This window comes from Tenrec ecaudatus, chromosome 13 (assembly GCF_050624435.1).
Source record: "Tenrec ecaudatus isolate mTenEca1 chromosome 13, mTenEca1.hap1, whole genome shotgun sequence".
NCBI lineage: Eukaryota > Metazoa > Chordata > Mammalia > Afrosoricida > Tenrecidae > Tenrec > Tenrec ecaudatus.
In genome coordinates, this window is record NC_134542.1 from 138,599,334 (window position 1) to 138,618,663 (window position 19,330).

Sequence of the window (19,330 nt, forward strand, 5' to 3'; positions counted from 1 at the left end):
CATCTGTGGATCATCCAAGCTGGTGTGCTGCTTCCATGCAGACTTGACCTCTCACTTAGATGGCTGCTTGTTTGAATGCACGCCTTTAAGGCCCCAGACACGATTCCAATTGATAGCCAGACACCATCCTGTTTTTTTCACCACGCTTTGCTGTGGCACCCTTACCTTCAGTGATCATTTCATGAGTATCAGGCAGGGCCATGTTATCAGAACTAACTGTTCTTGGATTGGGGCTAGAGTTAAATAGGGGCTTAGAATCCATCTGTGTATCTTTGGGATGTGCATGGCTCAGGTTTACTTTGGTGGTTGTACTATGACAGAATGAAGACCCCGGAAGACCAGCTACACCAACAACAGTAACAAACCAACCAGCAAACAAACAAACAAACAAACAAAAAAAGCAGGAAAACAAAAACCCATAGAAACAAAAAGTAAAACATTGTTCATCATCCCCCTGAGTGCGCTGATAACGTCAATCATTTCTCGTTGACACAGCACCCCGGACCCCGTCAGAATGAGGAGTCTATGGGAGCACGGTTCCACAATGAGGGGAGCCGGAACCTAGGAGTTGTTGGCCCGCATTATTTGACCTCCCATCCGATTGAGCTCTGTTTACCCTAAGCACTGGGATTGGTGCCAGGAGGAAACTTCCTGCATCTTTTCTTCCACGTGCAGATCCCTCCCATCCCAACAGATCAATACCTGTCATATTACTGCCAAGGCGGGGCGTGCAGGGGCAGGCATCGAGGTACTAAATATATGATGATTCTGGGTCCCTTTCCATTGGACACCCAGCAGGCTGGGGTTTCCCCCAAGGTCCAGTGACCACCATTTTCACAGTCCCGGGTGGGGCTGCCACTCTCTGCTTCTCCCATCCTAGTGCTCAGACCTCAGTCCAAGGGTATGGGCAGTTTCGAGGCAGAGAGTTCATTCAGCCAGGCCTCTGTGTTACGTCCTTCTGGTGTGGCCCCTGACTCCTCCTTCTTTGTTGACCACTGCCATTGAGTGCATTCTGATTCCACACCCTTCAGAGCTATTTGGAGGCTTTGCAGATGTTTAAAGGTGCAGGGCACTTCATCTTCTGAGCCACGGATCCCGCAGTTAGCCATCCAACACTGAGCTGCCGGTGCTGCCGAAGGCGGTTTGCTGGAGACACACAAAGGTGTTGGTAGTGCAGTTGTGTGCTAGAGACCATGTGAAGAGGACACTGAGTTTGCATTAAAAAGAACTCGATGCTCATAAGACATCTCTCAGAAGAAAATAGTGTCATGAACTCTTCCCCAAAAGTCCATCAAAATAAGGTCGACCCGTTGGCTAGTCTTAGGAGATTTTCGCACACTCCACTTGAACATGAGCTGTGTGGCATGGTCTATTTTAGATTTTCTCTACCTTCTTCCCATCTCCTTGAGGATGTTTTTAGTTTTATATTCTCTGGGTGATTTCCATGACTATTAGAAACAAACGCTTGTTTCTGTTACAGGACGCGTGTGTACCCCCCACCCCACTCCTATTCTTTATAGTGGAGTTCTGCAGGGGAGGGAGGAGCTCTGTCGAGAGCACACAGTGGATGTGTTTCTGCAGTGATTTCTTCGCTTTTTTTTTTTTTCGGGGGGGGGAACGGGTCTTAATTCTCTAAGGTGAGGCTGTTACAACTAATCTGTTTTGTTGGATTGTACTGGCTTGTAATTTGTCTGGCTTTATCTCCTATTGTTAATGTTTTTGATTCTTTATTTTTACTAGAGCTTTATTTATAATAATTTTATTGGGAGCTCTTACAGATATAACTATAATTCCATTTGATCAAACAATGTTATCCAACTGCTGCCGTCATTTTATTTTCTTAAAAAAATCATTTTATTGGAGGCTCATACAATTCTTAGCACAATCCTGACATAACATCCATTGTGTCAAGCACAGATGTACATTTGTTGCCATCATCATTCTCAAAACATTTGCCTTCTACTTGAGCCCTTAATATTGGCTGCTCATTTTTACCCCTCCCCCTCCCTCATGAACCCATCATAATTCATAAATTATTATTATTTTGTCATATGTTACACTGTCCATTTCTCCTCCCCCTTCTCTGCTGTCTGCCCCCCAGGGAGGAGGTTATACATAGATTCTTGTAGTCGCTTCCCCCTTTCTACCTCACATTTCCTCCACCCTCCAGGGGTCATCTGTCCTGGATTCCCTGTGTTTCCAGCTGCTATCTGTATCAATGTATATCCTCTGGTCCATCCAGATTTGTAAGGTAGAATTGGGATCATGATATTTGTGGGGGGGAGGACGCATTTAAGAACTAGAGGAAAGTTATATGTTTCATCGTTGCTACCCTGCACCCTGACTGGCTCATCTCCTCCCCACAACCCTTCAGTAAGGGGGTATCCAGTTGCCTACCGATGGGCTTTGAGTCTCCATTCTGCACTCACCCACATTTACATTGATAAGATTTTTTGTTCCTTGATGCTTGATACCTGATCCCTTCAACAGCTCGTGATCACACTGGCTGGTGTGCTTCTTCCTTGTGGGCTTTGTTGCTTCTGAGCTAGATGGCCGCTTATTTATCTTTAAGCCTTTAAGACCCCAGATGCTATACCTTTTGATAGCAGGGCACCATCAGCTTTCTTCACCACATTTGCTTATGCACACGTTCGTCTTCAGTGATTGTATCAGGAAGGTGGGCACCCACTGATAGGATTTTTAGTTCTTTGATATCTGATAACTGGTCCCTTCTATACCTCGTGGTCAGACAGGCTGGTGTGCTTCTTCCATGCCACCATCATTTTCAAAATATTTTCTTTCTTCTTGAAATCTTTGTTATCAACTCCCTTTATCCTTACCCTATCCCCAGGAACGCTTATTGTTATATATTATTATTTTTTAGCTATATCTTACATTATCCAATGTATCCATTTACCTACAATTCTGTTAGTCATTGGTTATACAGTCATCATTGCTATCAGCTCCCCCTTCCCCCTCTCCCTCCCTTCCATACCCTCAGGGAATTATTACTACCTTTACTATTTCTGCAAGGTTTATTATCTATCTTGGATTTCATGCATCGGATGATCTGAGTCATACAAAAGAACATATGTAGCTCTAACATGATTAGTGAAGTAAAACTAAGGCCTTCATAGTAAGGGGAGGAAATGTTAAAGAATTAGAAGATAATTGTGTTTCATCAGTGTTATACTGTACCATAAATATATCATTCCTTCCATGTGGCCCTTGTGTGGGGGACTGTCCAATTATGTTACAGGTGGGGTTTGGATCTCCATTTTGTCTATCTTTGTGTAATTTTATTGCTTGTTCTTTGATGTCTGACACCTGATCCCATTGACACCTCATGATCACACAGGCTGGTGTGCTTCTCCCATGTGGGCTTTGTTGCTTTTCAGCTAGGTGGCCACTTGTTTATCTTCAAGCCTTTAAGACCCCAGATGCTGTATCTTTTCATAGCTGGGCACCATCAGCTTTCTTCACCACATTTGCCAATGCACCCTCTTTGTCTTCAGTGATCATGTAGAGAAGTTGAGCATCATGGAATGCCAGTTTAATAGAACAAAGTGTTCTTGCATTGAGGGAATACTTGAGTGGAGGCCCAATGTCCATCTGCTATCGTAATACTAAACCTGTAAATACATGCACATAGATCTATTTCCCCATCCTCATATTTAAATATACTTACATAGTTACATGCCTGTATTTAGACCTCTATAAATGCCCTTTGCCTCCTAGTTCCTTCCTCTATTTCCTTTTGCTTTCCCCTTGTCCCACTTTCATGTTCAGCCTTCATTTGGGTTTCAGTCATTCGTCTCAGTTACATTGCCCTTGATTCAAGCGCTAGCAGGCCTCCTACACCCTCCTAGCCATCGATGTTACAACACTTGTTCCCCTCTCCCTGGGGTTGTTAACACCCACTTCCTTTCCCTCCTTACTCCCCCTTTCCCATGTCCCAGGGAACTGTTGATCCCATTGTTTTCTCCCCCAGATTGTTTATCCTGCCTGTCCTATCTAGATAGACCTGCAGAGATAATAATATGCACAAAAACAAGACAGAGCAAAACAAAGCAACAAAAGAAAACAAAACAACAGCAACAAAAAAGATAAAGAGAAAAGCCTGTAAATAGTTCAAGGTCTGTTTGTTGACCTTGGCGAGTATTTTCTGGTCGAGTCTGACCATCAGCTTTCTTCACCACATTTGCTTATGCACCCACTTTGTCTTTAGTGATTGTTTCAGGTGCGTATCATACAATGCCACATTATTAGAAAAAACAGTTCTTGTGCTGAGGTAAGATTTAAGTAGAAGCCCAAAGTGTATCTACTTCCTTGTTTTCTATATATGGGCAAACACACCTAACTTTATATATTTACATATCTACATACCTATATTTATACCAGTATATAATTGTTACTTTCTTTTTCATTTTTCTTTCATTCTGCCCCACTATCGTGCGTTTTATCCATCGTTCACCTCTTAGTAATTCCTCTCAGATACGTTTCAGTCGATCAAACACACGACCAGGCACTCTACACCCTCCTTACCGTCAATTTTAACCCCCTGTCCTGGTTACTACTTGCTCACGGTTCCTCCCCCAGCTTCCTTGTCTCCCATGCAACTCCTCCCTGTCCCCAGAACCATCTGTCCCTTTACTGTCTCCTGGGGATTGCTTATCCTGCTTATCTTCTGTAGATAGAACCCAAAAGAAAGAGAGAAAAAGAGACCATACACACAGTTCCAAGTCTAACTGCAGTCCTGACCGAGGAGATGGGTATTCCACTGTTAAATAGGGAGCAGGCCCTGTCATAGTCCATCAGACCAATCCCCTTTTCTTTCAGGGATCTCTGTCCTAGCCCCCTTACCTGATAGCACTTGTACCCTTTTACTCCTCATCATTTGTGTCTGAGCAGCATGCCTTCTGTAAGACCCGTTGCTCTCCCTGCAGTAAAAGATGGAGCGGTCTAGTGCCCCACCCCCCACCCCTTTGCACCTTTAGACTTTCAGTGTGGCCCCTTGTGGATATTCTTCAACCAGTTCAGGTGAGGTGGTGTCAAGCGCTGACACCTCCTCGATGCCCCTCAGTCAGACTGGCCGCACTCCCCAAGCTGCGTCTTCAGTGCTGTCCTCGAGGGAGGGAGGGGAGGGACATTGTATCTGGAGCTGAGGCCGGCCCTGCAGTCCCCTAGAGCTATGTTTAATGGTGTGCATATGTATACTTGCGACTGTGTGTGTGTAAATGGCGTCTAGTCTAGGAACCATCAGCAAAAGCGTTGAGTTAATGCCTCCTGAGATTTGGAACAAAGAGCCGTTTGGCGTAGGTGCTCCATCTTGCCAAATGTAGCCTTACTCCCGCTGCATGAATAATGGATGGGTTTGGATCCCAACAAGGAAGACCATAGAATTTTTTCAGATAAATGCCTTGGGGTGTTGAAGTGAGAGGGTTTTCCACTTAGCTATTTTCAGTTGTTGTTTTTTTTAAGACTTTCTTAAAAGGCAATTGGGTTCCCCAAAAGGAGAAGTGAAGTTCATAGAAACTCTTTTGTCAGCCTGTGTGTAACAAGTCATATCCCTCAAGAGGAGAACTTAAAAATGTCTTTGTCCTTGCGATTTCAGGCGTGACTCCTCTTCTTCGGTGGATCTCGGAGGAGGACCCATTGGGCCATGTGAGTACCACAGGAGCAGGTATTCATCCTGTCTTGTAAGCACAGAGCCCAGGGTGCTTGCCCTTGGCGGGTTGAGAACTGAGTAGTCCAGTCAGATGTTGGTGCTTAAATCCATTAGAATGCAGGCATCTTAGTCCCCAAGGGTGGGGGTGGGGTGGGGGCATGACCTTCCAGGACTTCCCCAAGCAGGAGGGGATACCTCTGATTTTCTGGGTAAAGTCTGCTGCAGTTAATCGCTAGGGGTAATTGGGCAAGCATAATGGATCTGCGTTGAATTAAGAAAGTGATGAGAGCAGGTGGCTTTTCATTCATTCATTCATTCGTACCAGTTCAGATTTGCTGAGCTTGACCACAGCCGGTCCCTCTTACTTAGAAGACGTCACAGTCGGCCAGCCAAGACCTGGCCCACAAGGTTGAGGAGGGGATGCCCGGCGAACACCAGACTAGAGAACCCAGCTCACCGGGATTGCACACAGTGTGTGAAGCGAGTGTCTTTCAGGGATCACAGGAAACTTTGGTTTGTTCCTCTTGCTCAAGGAGTGCCATGTCTGAGTTCACAGTTGTAAGCATATCTTATGGTGGAAGCAATTTGCTAACTTACTTCCTTATTTTCCGCTGTCTGAGCAGTGTGAAAGGCTTAAAACCACTGCCTTGTGTAACCCTGCCAGTGACCTTGGCCAGTCGGATGCTCAGTGTGGAGCAGAGCATTTGGATTTCACAGGCTGAGAGGATTTGGGTGTCAAGGTTATGGCGTCTGCAAAATGAAACGTTAGGTACTCTTCATTGTTTCTTTTGTGTTTGTGATCTTTGAACACACTTCATCTTCAACAACGTCACAGTAGCAAAGAATGGCAGCACTGCAAGCAGATGAGTGTCTGATGCGAGTAAAGGCATTCATGTTGGCCAGGAAGTCACGCGGCCCGGTGACTTTTATCTGAGGCTTCAAACTGTCACGCTCACAGCTGGTCCTGCTGAGAGAGATCAGAGAAACAGGAAGTGTCCCAGTTGGAGCCTCAAAGGAGTTTTGGATCTATAAAACTGCGGACTTCAAGAGGCACCCATGAGCACACTCTATGTGCGAGCAGGGGCTGGACAGCCAGCAGTCCCTGGGTCTCCTGGGAAGTGAGTCGGTGCTGAGGGAGACTGAAACCAGCTCACTGCTCTCTCCGGGTGCCAGGCGTGGCAGCTGTAGGTCCCATGCTGCCAGGGGACCCTTGGAGCCCTGTGTGTGGCCCCTGCGCCCGACTCCAGGGAGGGATCCAGGTGAGCGGCTCTCTGTCATGATTCTGCTGGGGTTTGTCTGGCCATGCCCCACTTGTCCTGTTCTCAGCCCTATACTGGCTTTGAGAACTGTCATGGGGTAGGCCGGCATGTTGGTGTCATCTGGGACTCCTGGGCTGTGTTTATCTACCACTCTCCCCCTGGAGCTTGCTATACGTAGGTGCTTTTGGAGAGCCCACTTGGCTCCTTGGGGACAAACTACAGAAAGAACAGCTGTCTGTCAGCTTCCCTCCGAGCTGGCGACAGGGGCTCTTGTCAACCCCCTGTTGGAGGGGCTCCCAAAGCAGCAGACTGTGCCGTTGCTGATATTTGTCGATTGAAAGCCACATCACAGATGCCTCGGCGTCTCATTTTGTCCTTTGCAATGCCTTCAGGAGATCAAGCGCACAGCCTCTACCCCTGTGGGATTTGGGTTCTCCTGAAAGGTGGGGCATGCCCTGCTCTCCTCCCCCTGCAGCAAGGTGAAACCTCTGACTTAGTAAGATGGCATCCCAGCTTGGCCCTTAGGTGCGTGACCCAAGTGTCAGTTTAGGGAAGGGAAACTATTAGCTTCTGAGACCAAAGGACTCCTTGGCCACCGACAAAGAATGATCCTCATGAGGAATTTCCCCAAGAACCAGCCTCTTCACTTGATGGGTCTGGGATAGACAGCTGTGATGTTGCCGGTGAGATTAGTGCATAGTGTGAACATTTCCTGCCAGACAAGGTGCAGAAAGGCGGGGGGACAGGAGTGCACTGCAGTGCCTTGGGGGGCTGGTCTGACCTCAGCTCTCTGAGGGCTGGGCAGCCTCCTTCCTCTCCCTCTCCCCACAGCGACCGACACAGGACCTGGCACGTGGCAGCATGATTTACAGAATGGATGAGGAAGTAAGATTATTTTTAGATCGAAAAAGTTTTGTTGCATATTCCTGGTAGCACGACCATGAGATACGTTAATCAGCAACTAATGCTAAGTGACATGGTTAAAAGGTGGGCACTTTTTCCTTCCCGTGCATGGGTGAGTAATGGAGGGAGGGGCATATCATGGGGCGAGAGATGGGGATTCAGCGGCAGGTCTTCGGGCAATCAGAAGGAGACTCCTTCATTACCTGTGCTCCCAGGACATGAAAGTGAACGCCAGCTGGGGCCACATTGACTTCTCTTGGTGGCCTTGTGCGAGTCAGCGAGAACCTCTCAGAAATAGATTACCAGCCCTTCCTTTTGCAATTTCCTCGGAAGGAACTTGAACCTTCAGACATTCACCTAGCCACATGCTGACCCTTTGAGGATGTTAGTCACATTGACCTTGGCCGTGCTGTGTGAAGCTAAGAGAGAGTCCTGTGTATGGACTACCCTGGCGTGTGGCAGAAACAGACCTCTTGAGCCAGCCTAGTGGTGGTGACGGCGGGGGCAGCAGGTATTAGCAGGGATATCACTTGGCGAGTGTCATCAATTCCAAGCCCTGGCCTCTGTTGTATCTCATCCCTGTTCAGCCTGAGAAGTGACTCGGGCCACTTCAAGACTGCACTCTCCTGAGTCACTACTCCTTGGGAGTATGGCATGGGGAAGTGAACCCTACTTCCTTCCCAGCCCAGGGCCAAGGTGGGGTCAGGCCACTGGGCCCCAGCACAGTGCGCCTTCCCAGACCACATGTGGAAGGAGCAAAGCAGGTTTCTTCACAAGGAGTGCCGGCCTTTGTCCAGATCTGTCAGCACTCCCAAAGCATAGCAAACCAGGACAAACCTACCACTGGCAGTGTAGACTAGAAAACTGCTCCATAGGGTCTTTGATGGCTGATTTTTCAGAGGTAGATCGCCAGACCTTGCTTCTGTGGCACCCCTGGGTGGACTTGAACCATCAACCTTGTGTTAGCCATTTTTATGACCCAGGGACTCCATTGCACAGCACCAAGTTCCTAAATATCAGCAGAACAGATATTCTATGGTGTCACTTATTTTTTTTCTTAGTAACAGACATTTCAAATATCTGGACAGGTGCAGAGACAGTGCAGTCATCATTTGTGTACCAGCAGATTCCCTGCCTTTCCTAGATCTTGCCTAGCACACGTCTTAGCTGCGGAATTCATCCTTTTGAGTTTGGACGTTCGAGTGGTCAAGGAATGGGTGGTGCCGTGGGCAAAGCGCTGAGCCCACCAGCCAGAGCTTGGGAGAAGAGGCTGCTGTCTAGTCCCACAGATTTACAGTATCAGAGCCTCTGGAGAGCTGTTCCACTCGGACATACAGGGTCTCCATGGGTCTGAATGGACTCCTTGGCAGTGGGTGACATGGGATCCAGACCTCCACTGAGCCCCATGCTACCTGAATCCACCCTTCCCTACATTGTTTTCATTCCTTTGTCCTTTCAGGGCTGCTCTGAGGTCATTGACATCTACTTAACCTCTTCGCTTATCCGCATGGCTCTATTGTCTCTCTTTCTCTCCATCCCCTTCTCCACATCCAGCAAGCCTCTCTTGCCAGGAGAAATTCAGTTTGTCTGCTTGACAGAGCTGATGCCATCTCCACATCCCACACTTCCTGTAGTAATTCACCGGATTGACTCCTCTGTCAACTCATGGTGTGAATGGCGACATGCTTCTCCCACCTCTGGTATGGGACTTCATTTTATGTGGGCCAGACCTCCCCAGAGCAGGGAGGCCCATGGCATGCTCCTTTCTCTTTCTGGGTCAGAATGATGCGGAGACCGTGGCTCCCTTCAGGTGAGATAGCTTGGGGAGAGCCCATCCGCAGGCTCCCAGGCACTTCTTTGGCTGGGTCAGCGCCCAGCCACACCATTGTTGGATGACTGACCATCCGCTTCTCCAGTGGGATGTGAGCTCAAGATGGCTTCTAGGCAACAGCCCCCACAGCGCACACCTTGGAGAGGCTAACACCAGCCTTTTGGTGAGAGGGATGCTACCTGGAAAGCATGGGCATTGCCAGGAGAACCACTGGGAGCCTGGCGAGGTCAAGGCAGGAGGTGCTAGGGAAGGGAAGCCTGGGGACTTTGGCTGAAGAGTGGTAGGACTCTGGATGGCGGGAGGGTCAGCATGGCTTCAAAGGGTTTTAGCCCATAGGACTGCTGTTGTTCGATGCTGCTGAATCAGCGCAGATGTACAACAGAAGGAGCCACTGTCTGGCCCGGGCCACCCTCTGCTCACAGTCACTGTGTGTGAGTCCATTGTCGTAGCCACTGTTGCATTCCATCTCACTGAGGGCTTCCTCTTCCCCATGGTCCTCCGCTTTATCCTCGCTTCTAAACACAGTTGCTGTGGTTAAGTGCCCTCAATCGGTTTGGCTCACAGCGAGCCTACATACAGCAGGAAACAAAATACTGCCTGGTCCCGCACCACTCTCGAAATTGTTCTTATGTTTGAGCCCTTTGCTGTAGTCACTGTGTCACTGTGTTCTCCAGAGACTGATCACTCCTGACAACATGTCCAAAATACATGAGACAAAGTCTCGCCACCCTTGCCTCTAAGGAGCTTTCTGGTTTTGCTTCTCCCAAGTCAGATTTGTTGGTTCTTTTGGCAGTCCATGGTACTTTCAATGTTTTTTTGCCAGCGCCGTAATTCAAATGCGTCCATTCTCTTCCAGTCTTCCTTGTTCGATGTCCAACTTTCACATGCATATGAGGTGACTGAAAATACCATCACCTGGATCAGGCACACCTTACTCCTCAAAGTGACCCCCTGCTTTTCAGCACTCTAAAGGGGTCTGGGCAGCAGATTGACCCAATGCAATGCATCTTTTGATCTCTTGACCGCTGCTTCCACGAACATGATTATGAATCCTAGCAAGACAAAATTCCCGAGAACCTTCATCTTTTCTACATGTAGCATGATGTTGGTCTGCCAGTGAGGATTTTGGATTTCTCTACATTGAGTTGCAATCCATACTGAAGACTGCAATCCTTGATCTTCCTAAGCAAGGGCTTCAAGTCCTCTGCACTTTCAGCAAACAAAGTTGTAAATCTACATATCACGGGTTGTTAATAAGCCTTCCTCTGATCCTGACGCCCTGTTCTTCATATAATCCAGCTTCTCTGATGATCAGCTCAGCACGCAGATTTCATCAGTGTGGTGAGAGGATGCAGCCCTGCGGCACACCTTTCCTGATTTTAAACCATGCACTGTTCCCTTGTGCTGTTTGTGCAGCTGCCTCTTGATGCATGTGCAGGTTCTGCATGAGCACTATTAAGTGTTCTGGGATTCCCCTTCTTCTGAAAGCTACTCATAGTTTGTTACGATCCATACACTTGAGTGCCTCAACATAGTCAATACAGCACAACTAAGAACTGGTAAAGGAAAAAACCCATTACGAGGAAAAAGAGATAGACAAATACAGGCCTCCAATGTAATAGTGAAATTCTAAGATGACAGCATTGCTGTCAATTTGCTGTTATTGAGTGTGTGTTGCCATTGACTTGGCTTAGCCTTAGGTGACCTTTCGTGTAACATGCCAACAATGTTGCCCGGTCCTGCACAGTGCTTACTGTCAGTGGCGTGTCAGAGGGCATTGCCCATTTTGTGGGCCCCCCAACACAGAGAGCGCATCTTCCAGGACCTTGTCGAATACTAGTCAGTTGTGACCTGGGCTTGTCACGAGCTTATTTTCAGAAGTGAGTCACCAAGTTTTTCTTCCTACTCTGTCTTTGCTTGGAGACTTCGTTGAAACTTGTTCACCCTAGGGGACTCCGCTGGAGTACTGTTGGCATGATTTCTAGTCTAATAGCACATGCAAGTCAGCCCAGAAAGGCTCCCTGACAGACAGGTGGTCTATGCTTGCTGTAAAGCTTTCTGAGATACTCTGTTTCTGTGCTTAGAGCTTCCTGTGCCAGAAGTAGACATTTGGTGGGCCGGCCCCTGTAGACAGACCTGACTGGGAGTGCCGCTGTACTAGGGGACATGAGCTGCTCAGCCTTGCTTCAGCCCACATGTGCTGAGATGCCTGGGGACCCCTGACTTCTCTGAGCATTGGTTTCTATATCCCAGAGTGAAAGGGTGGTTGATGTCCCTGCACTGTTCTCCCAGAAAGGAAACATGATAATAGGAACAGGTGCCTTGCCCTGAGCCCTCCTGGCTCCTCTTGGGGTGCTTTCTGGAAGGCAGTTTATTGGGGATTAGCTCATACACCTTGACAGATGGCCTGTATTAATGGCCTTCTATGCCACTTGGATGCAGTGTGTGTTGGTGTGAAATCTTGCATCTAATGTATGTTTCTTCTCATACTTTTGGGTGGCGGTAGTTTGGTGTAAGGGAAGGGAAGCGAGTCCCTTTAAGAAGTGACCAAGGCTGAAGCGGTTAGTTGCTGTCAAGGGACTCACGGTACCGCAGGGACAGAAAGACAAAAAGTTACCTGGTCCTGCACCGTCTTCTTGAGTCTCAGCGTGTCAGAGTTCATCGTGGCGGCTCCTGCGCAAGTTTGTCTCATTGAAGGTTTCCCTCACCTTCCCTGGTCTCCCACTTTACCAGACATCGGCCCCTCTCTGTGATGAGTCCCGCCATACGGCAGTCCCTAATGAAGTACGTGGGCTGCGGTCTCAAGACTGCGTTCTGTTGTGACTCTTCCAGTTTTCCCTGGGTGGTTCTCAGAAAGCAGATGACAAACCTTTGTTCCTAGCCATTCTTAGTCCCTATGCTCTGCTGAAATCTTTCCCCCACCCCATGGGTGACTGTGCTGGTCCTGGAAATACTGGTGGTGTTACACCTTTTCGGCAGCATTATAGCATACAAGCCGCAATGGCAGATGGGTGGCAGTAGGTTGACCCCAGGGCCTCTGGATCCCCCGGGACACCATCCCAGGCAGATGGGAAGGAGAACGTAAGGAAGAGAGCCAGCATGGTGAGTTCATGGCCAGCACAGGCAGTTGTCAGCCGACTTGCCACTTGCATCCCCGTGCCCGAGACTCGTCAGCTGTGTGCCCAGGAAGGAGGGCGCCTGGGTTTTGAGGGACAGTCAGCATTCTCCTCCCCAGCCCCCATTTCTCTGAGTGACTTCTCTGAACCTTGTTTGTGGTTGCTCCTTTAGGCCCCAGAAACCTACGTCTTCATGTGGTGAGCCTGAGGGCTGATGTCAGGCATTTCGTTTTTATGCACTGAGGTGTCGGAGGAAACAATGGGAAGAAAAGAGAAGCTGCTTTGGCCTTGGACTTGGGGGGCAGTGATAACACGGGCTGCGCTGAGCCACCCACCCCGAGTGGAAGGTGCTGACTAGTGTCATGAGTGTGAACTGGCTATGTGTTCTTGGCGGCATTTCAGAAGGGGAACAAAAAAAAAAGCAAGGTATTTATGAGTGGAGACTAATGCCAGTCTGTAAAACGTCAATAGCACTTAAGTAGAGGGAAACCTTTGATGCAAGGCGGCCAGTATCCCATGTTGGAAGGAGCAGAGGTCATGTAACTTGATAAAAAGCAAAATAGCACTAGTCTTTTTCCAAGTGTTTTTTTTTATCCCCCTTCTTCCACCAGTAAATGAAGAACACAACACATCACAGCGCTAACCTTTGGGAGGCTAGAGGGAGACTTTGAGAGGGAGATGCTGGAAGGAGGTGGTGGGGGCATTCTTGGCCAAAGAATCGCTCTGAGGCAGCACGGCATGGTTTTCCGGAGCTCTTCAGAAGAGGATCCCTGATGGTGCAGTGGCTGAGCACTTACCTGTGAATCAGAAAGTCAGCGGTTCAAATGCACTAGCCTGTCTGAGGGGAAAACGTGGCACCCTGGGAGACCAGGTCTATTATGTCTTCAAGGGTTGGTATGTGGCGGAACTGACTGAAGGGCCATGGGTCTGATTTTGTTGGTTGGTTGGTTCTTCCAGAAGGAAATCCCTGGGGGGAGGGGGGCCACTGATGGTTAAGTGCTTGGTTATTCATGAAGAGGTTGACAGTTAGGCCCCACCCAGAGGGACCTTGAGAGAAAGGCCTGGAAATCCTGGAAAACCAGCCATTGACTTCCCTCTGGACCCCCTTCTGCTCTGACACTTGGGTTTCCATGTGTCAGAGTGGATAGCAGCCGGCTTGGATTTCCAGATTGGTCCTTTTAGAGCAGTGGTTCTCAACCTTCCTCATGCTGCGACCCTCATGTGGTGGTGACCTCCCAACCATAACATTATTTCCATTGCTCCTTCATAACTGTCATTTTGCTATGGTTATGAATCAGGTTACCCATGTGAAAGGGTCGTTCGCCCCCCAGGTTGAGAATCACTGTTTTAGAGCGTGCGCGTCTCAGGCAAGCTAGTTAGGGTTCATTCAGGACAGCTGCACTAGGGACTGCAGGCAGCGAACAGAATGCAGGAAACTGACTCCACAGGTGCCAGAGGAGCTGAGTTGTAACCAGGTGTGCTGTCCGCGCCCAGAGGGTCGCAGCTACAGAGCTGGAGGCTGGTGAGTGTTGGTGGTCCCGGAAGTGACGCCAGGCCCTCAGGAGACAGCTGCATCCTTAGAGGAAGCAAGAGCAGAACCTTGACTTCTTCCCCACGCGGGCCTCCCAGCTTCTGCAGCCGGGCTCCCATAGGCCAGCCTGCCATGAGGTCCCTTGGCAAGGAAGTCTGGGAGTTGCCCTAGGGGCAGGAGTGCCCAGGATGGATCTCTCTCTCAGGCCCCAGGGAGTGTGACCTTGGTGGAAAGGAATCAAGGTCAGTACAGGGAGTGGAGTCTTTGCGAAAGAACTTTGGGAGAGAAACGCCATGAATTTGGGTTCTTAATACTCTTGTCCCCTGCCATGTTCCTCCTCTCTCATTTTCCAGCTCCGCTGGCAATATTTTTTTTTGGTATTTCATTATGCTTTCTATGTATTTTTATTTAGAAATCAACGACTAGCGTCTGTTGAGTGTTCCCTGTGTGGCAAGAAAGCAGAGTTCTCAGCTCTATGCGTATTCCTTCATTTAAACCGGGGCTGTTAAACTCAATTAGAACGTGGGCCATTGGGTGCATCAGGCAAGATTCACGCGGGCCACATCACATGTACAAATTTTGTTAAAATTATATTTTGAAGTGAGGATTCAGGTATATGGATAGGATAATTAAAACACTATATAATTTCTTTTATTTAAACATTTACTTTATTTAATGTATTTATAAACTAAAATTATTCTTTTTTACCCAAAACTTGCCAGTGCTTTCCTCCTACTAATTTTCACTTACCTCTTAGGTTGTGACTGGAAAATATAACAAAGTCACTAATAAAAAACACAAAGTGTTGTACAGCTGACAAACGTGATGCACAGTCGGAATGGCTTCCCTCTGAAAATGTTCACTAGTGCTGCCACGAGGTATGACTCATACCAGCACAACCCAGAGTGCTCTTTTTAACCTTCTCCCAGTTTGCATCACGTGACACTGAGAGTGGCAGACATATGCTTCCAAGTGTCGCCGGAACTGAGTCAGCGCACTTAGACACGTCCACAGACCCCCAGGAAAGGCACTGGGCCACGTGTAGACTCGCCTTCAGTAGTTGAAGGGTGAATGAGACAATTGTGTGTACGGTATTGCCTTGATTTCCCCTAAGAGCTACTTTCTTCATAATATTTTTTTCTATTTTTATTTGAGAGCATCGCGGGCCACAAAAAATTACCTCAGGGGCCGCATCTGGCCTGTGGGCCGCCAGCTTGACACCCCTGATTTAAACCATCAAAGCCATCCTGGGAGGCAGGCGTTGCTGAAACTAAAGAAAGAGACTGGGTTGTGGAGCTAGTTAAGCTTGCCCAGGGGCACCTAGCGGGAGGGATTTGAACCTGCGTAGTCTAGATCCCTGGCGTTTGCTCTACACTGCTGCCCTGAACTGCCTTTTCTGCTCCTGTTCTTTCCAGCCTTTCCGAGCTCCGTGTGATGCTGCTGAAACTCCAGGGCTGTTTTCCTCAGTGCAGCTCCCGTTTGTAAAGCCAACAACGGTTTCATCTGGTTGAGAGTCACAGATGTATAATCTGACCGTAAAGAGTAGTATTTGACATTTGCACAGAAACCTCCACAGATGTATTTTGACTTGGCCCAGATGATCACATGAAACTTAACATTGCATCTTAAGATGTTGTGAATTCGGGCAGGGTTAGAGAGTTAGACCACAACCTGTCTGTCCGTGCATTGTTCTGTGGCTACTTGCCTGTTCCTTTGATGCCTGATTCTGTGATAACAGTGTTGTTGGTACCAGTGGGGACAGGTTTCAACAAAATGTTCAGATTAAGGCAGACTAGGAAGAAAGGCCTGGCTACCTCCTTCAGAAAACCAATCAGTGAAGACTATGGATCACACGGAATGGCATCCAATACAGTTCTCTAAGACGAGCCCCCTAGTTTAGAAGAAACTCTGAGTGCACAGTGGCTGCACCCTAGGGCTCAGGTGCAGGCTGGCATGGGATGGGCAGCACTCTGTCTGGTCACCCTGTGCCAGAGCTGACCCAGTGACAGTTAACAACAGCAGTGCAAGGACAGAACCTTTAGAAAGTGGCAGGCCCCAGACTCACCCCAGGCCTCTTGTCTTTTCACAGGGCTGAGCCGGAATCGCAGCTGGGCTCTATAGGGAGTTTTACTGTGCTTGCCACTGCATTTGGATTGGCTGCTTCTAGGCTGCTTTGACTTAGCCACACCAGAGAGCAAAGCTAAGACTTGCGTAAAACAAGAGATCACACGTGAGAGACTAGTAATATTTTGTGTCAAATGACTATTTCCCTGGGCACAGAAAAAAATTTCCTGGGGTGGAATAATGACTTTATTGTAAAGGTGCTAGACCCCCCACACCTCTTCCCGCCCTTATTTATTTGGGAAATAAATGAGAAAAGTTTGGAAAAATACCTTGAGAAGGCTGCCGGCATTCTTTGAGGTATGCCATCGCCTCTGTTATTTTCCGCCTAGCCTCTTTCTCATTAGAAATTGTCTATGCATTTATATTTATTTGTTTGAATAAGAAAAATGGATGCACACATTAATAATTCAACCAGGAACGAGTTGTCATCTGACTCATTCAATTAATCCCATGTATGTGAGAGTAAAACTGCCTCATAGGGTTCTCAGTGGCTGAGTTAGGGGAGGTAGACCGCCAGTCCTTTCTTCTGCAGCACTGCTGAGTGGGTTCAAGCCTCTAACCTCTTGGTTAGCTCCCAGTGTTAGTCTGGGTAGACTAGAGAAACAAATTCAGGGAGCTCATTGTATATAAGAAAGAGGTTTCTATCCAAGAGCCATTTAATATTAAGAAAACATCCCAGCCCAGTCCAGATTAAGCCCATAAGTCCGATATTAGCCCATATGTCTGATACCAATCTATACATTCCTCTCCTGTCTCACAAAACACTTGCAATGATGCCGAACTCAGGAAGATCACAGGCCAGCGAATACAAAGTCTTGTAGAGGCATTTCTGCGCTGGCCAGGGTCTCCATGTGGTCCTTCAGCTTCCAGGGCATGCATGGACTTAATCAGCGCAGTGCAATGTGTCTTGTCAATAGAGCATCTCCAAGGAGGGAGGAGAGAGAGAAGTGTCTCCTGCCTCCAAGGAGGAAAATCCAGGAGTTGCCAGAATTCTCAGGAGAAGGCCATGCTCACACTGAGGCTTCATTGGCTGTGATCCGATTGACGGACTAGACTCCACCCTTCATGCTTCGTCCTCTCAAGTCCCAGACTGACACCGGATTATATAATTGCCACACTCCCCAAACTCAGAAACCAAACTCATTACCATTGAGTTAACGCTGATTCATAGTGACCTCCCCCCCCCCCCAGGGGTTCCCAGAGTGTAACTGCTGACGGAGTAGAAAGCCCAGTCTTTCTCCCTGGGAACTGCCGGTGGTTTTGAACTGCTAACCATAGGCATCACAGTCACCAAGACTCCTTGGTTTGCAGTCATATACATTTACCACTGCACCAGCCTAGGACTCCTGCTAGTCCCAAGTGTGCCTTGAAAGCTTTTCAGAGGCCAGCCCTGTGCTGGATCCTTTGTATTCATTTCTAAAGGTCTCCTAAAACCCCGCCCTGCGCTGATTCCCAGCAGTGGCATTTCCCCCCTCATTTAGTAAGGTCTTGAAATATTTGGGGTTGTCACAGCTTGCTTGGGGGTGGCAGAGAGTGTTAATGGAATATAGGGAGTGACTGGTAAACCTCTTACAGTGTGTGAGGTGGCCGCCCCTGCCAGACAGGCATCCAGTCCAGCCGAGCCCTTGGCGCTGCTGCCGAGTAGCCTTGCTCTGCTGCCCTACATAAACTGAAAGGCTGTCTCAGCGTGTCAGGCACAGTGGCTTTCATGCCTGGACTGTGGCATTCGTTTTGTGTCTTCAGAAGGTGTTTGCTTGCTTGATTCTTTTGCTCCTGCCTCCCAAGGGTGGGTTGGTGGCAGGGCCCCTGTTGAGGGGCAGCTGAAATGCAGTGTCTTGTTCTTAAGAACCCAGGAACAATATAACTGACGCCAGCTAGGCCTTGTCCGTCTTTTTATTTCAACAGTCTGCAGGCAATTCTAAACAATGTCAGTCATACAATATCTCCCGGCTGGGGGGGGGGCGTAAAATATACAAAATTATTGGGAGAAATTCTAATTAGTGTTCGAAGCTTTTGTATTACAGTTACACATCAGCTCGACACACTTTCAATACTTATCCTTGGGCTTGAGGAGTGTTTGCTGACTCCAACCTCAACCTCCGTGTTTACAAAGAGATCAAGGTGAAGAGATATCTTGAGCTACTTCCCGTCTTTTCTTCTGTGGGACTCTGCCCTTTTGATTTGCATCTACAACTTGAAACCACCATGAAAGATACCTTTAAGGTGTGATGTTGTTAGCTAAGTGGATCTTGTGGGGCATGGAGCTATTTGATAGTTTTGAAGGTTTGAAAAATTGAAGTTGATTCTTTCAAAATACTTGTTTTAAAATTGCAGGATGATTCAAAAGGCAAACTCAGCCATCTGGCAATTCCCACTTGTAACTACTGCCTAGGAAAGAATCGAACTGCCTCGTGGGTCTCTAAGGTGGTAAATCTTGCTTGGAGTAGAAAGCCGCATCGCTCTCCACTGGAGTGACTGGTGGGTTTCCGCCGCTGCCCTTGCAGCAAGCAGCCCAGTGCGTACCCATCATTGCCTTGAGGGCTCCTCACAGGATGGAGAAAGACAATGATTGATTATGGCAGGATTGCTCCTGGAAGCAATGTTGTCAGGTAGAGAGGAAGGAATGCTTAGATAGGGACCTGCTCTTGGTACCAGCGCGTGTGACATAAGACCACTGTCTGCGTGGTTGAGATCCTTTGATGAATGAGTCAGAGCACTGTTTCTGTTGCTCTTGTTCGTGTCCACTCAACACGGGGCTCCTTAAAATGCTGTATGCAATTGAAACTCACAGCCATGGAGAGAGTGGATATACTTTACCGTCCGCCTCAACTTTTGCACATATTTTATTGACTTCTCCAAGCCAACCAGTGCACACACCCTAGGGGTATGTGGTGCATT

General features: G+C 48.2%; 1 protein-coding gene across 2 annotated transcripts in view; it reads left to right on the forward strand.

Moving 5' to 3' along the window:
* The window catches only part of MGAT5 (alpha-1,6-mannosylglycoprotein 6-beta-N-acetylglucosaminyltransferase), a 441,795-nt gene that overhangs the window by 65,937 nt on the left and 356,528 nt on the right, over nt 1–19,330 (forward strand). For both annotated transcript variants that reach the window (XM_075530286.1, XM_075530287.1), the window contains exon 2: nt 5,615–5,664. The gene's annotated coding sequence lies outside the window, so the exon portion shown is untranslated. The remainder of the gene's footprint in view (nt 1–5,614; nt 5,665–19,330) is intronic.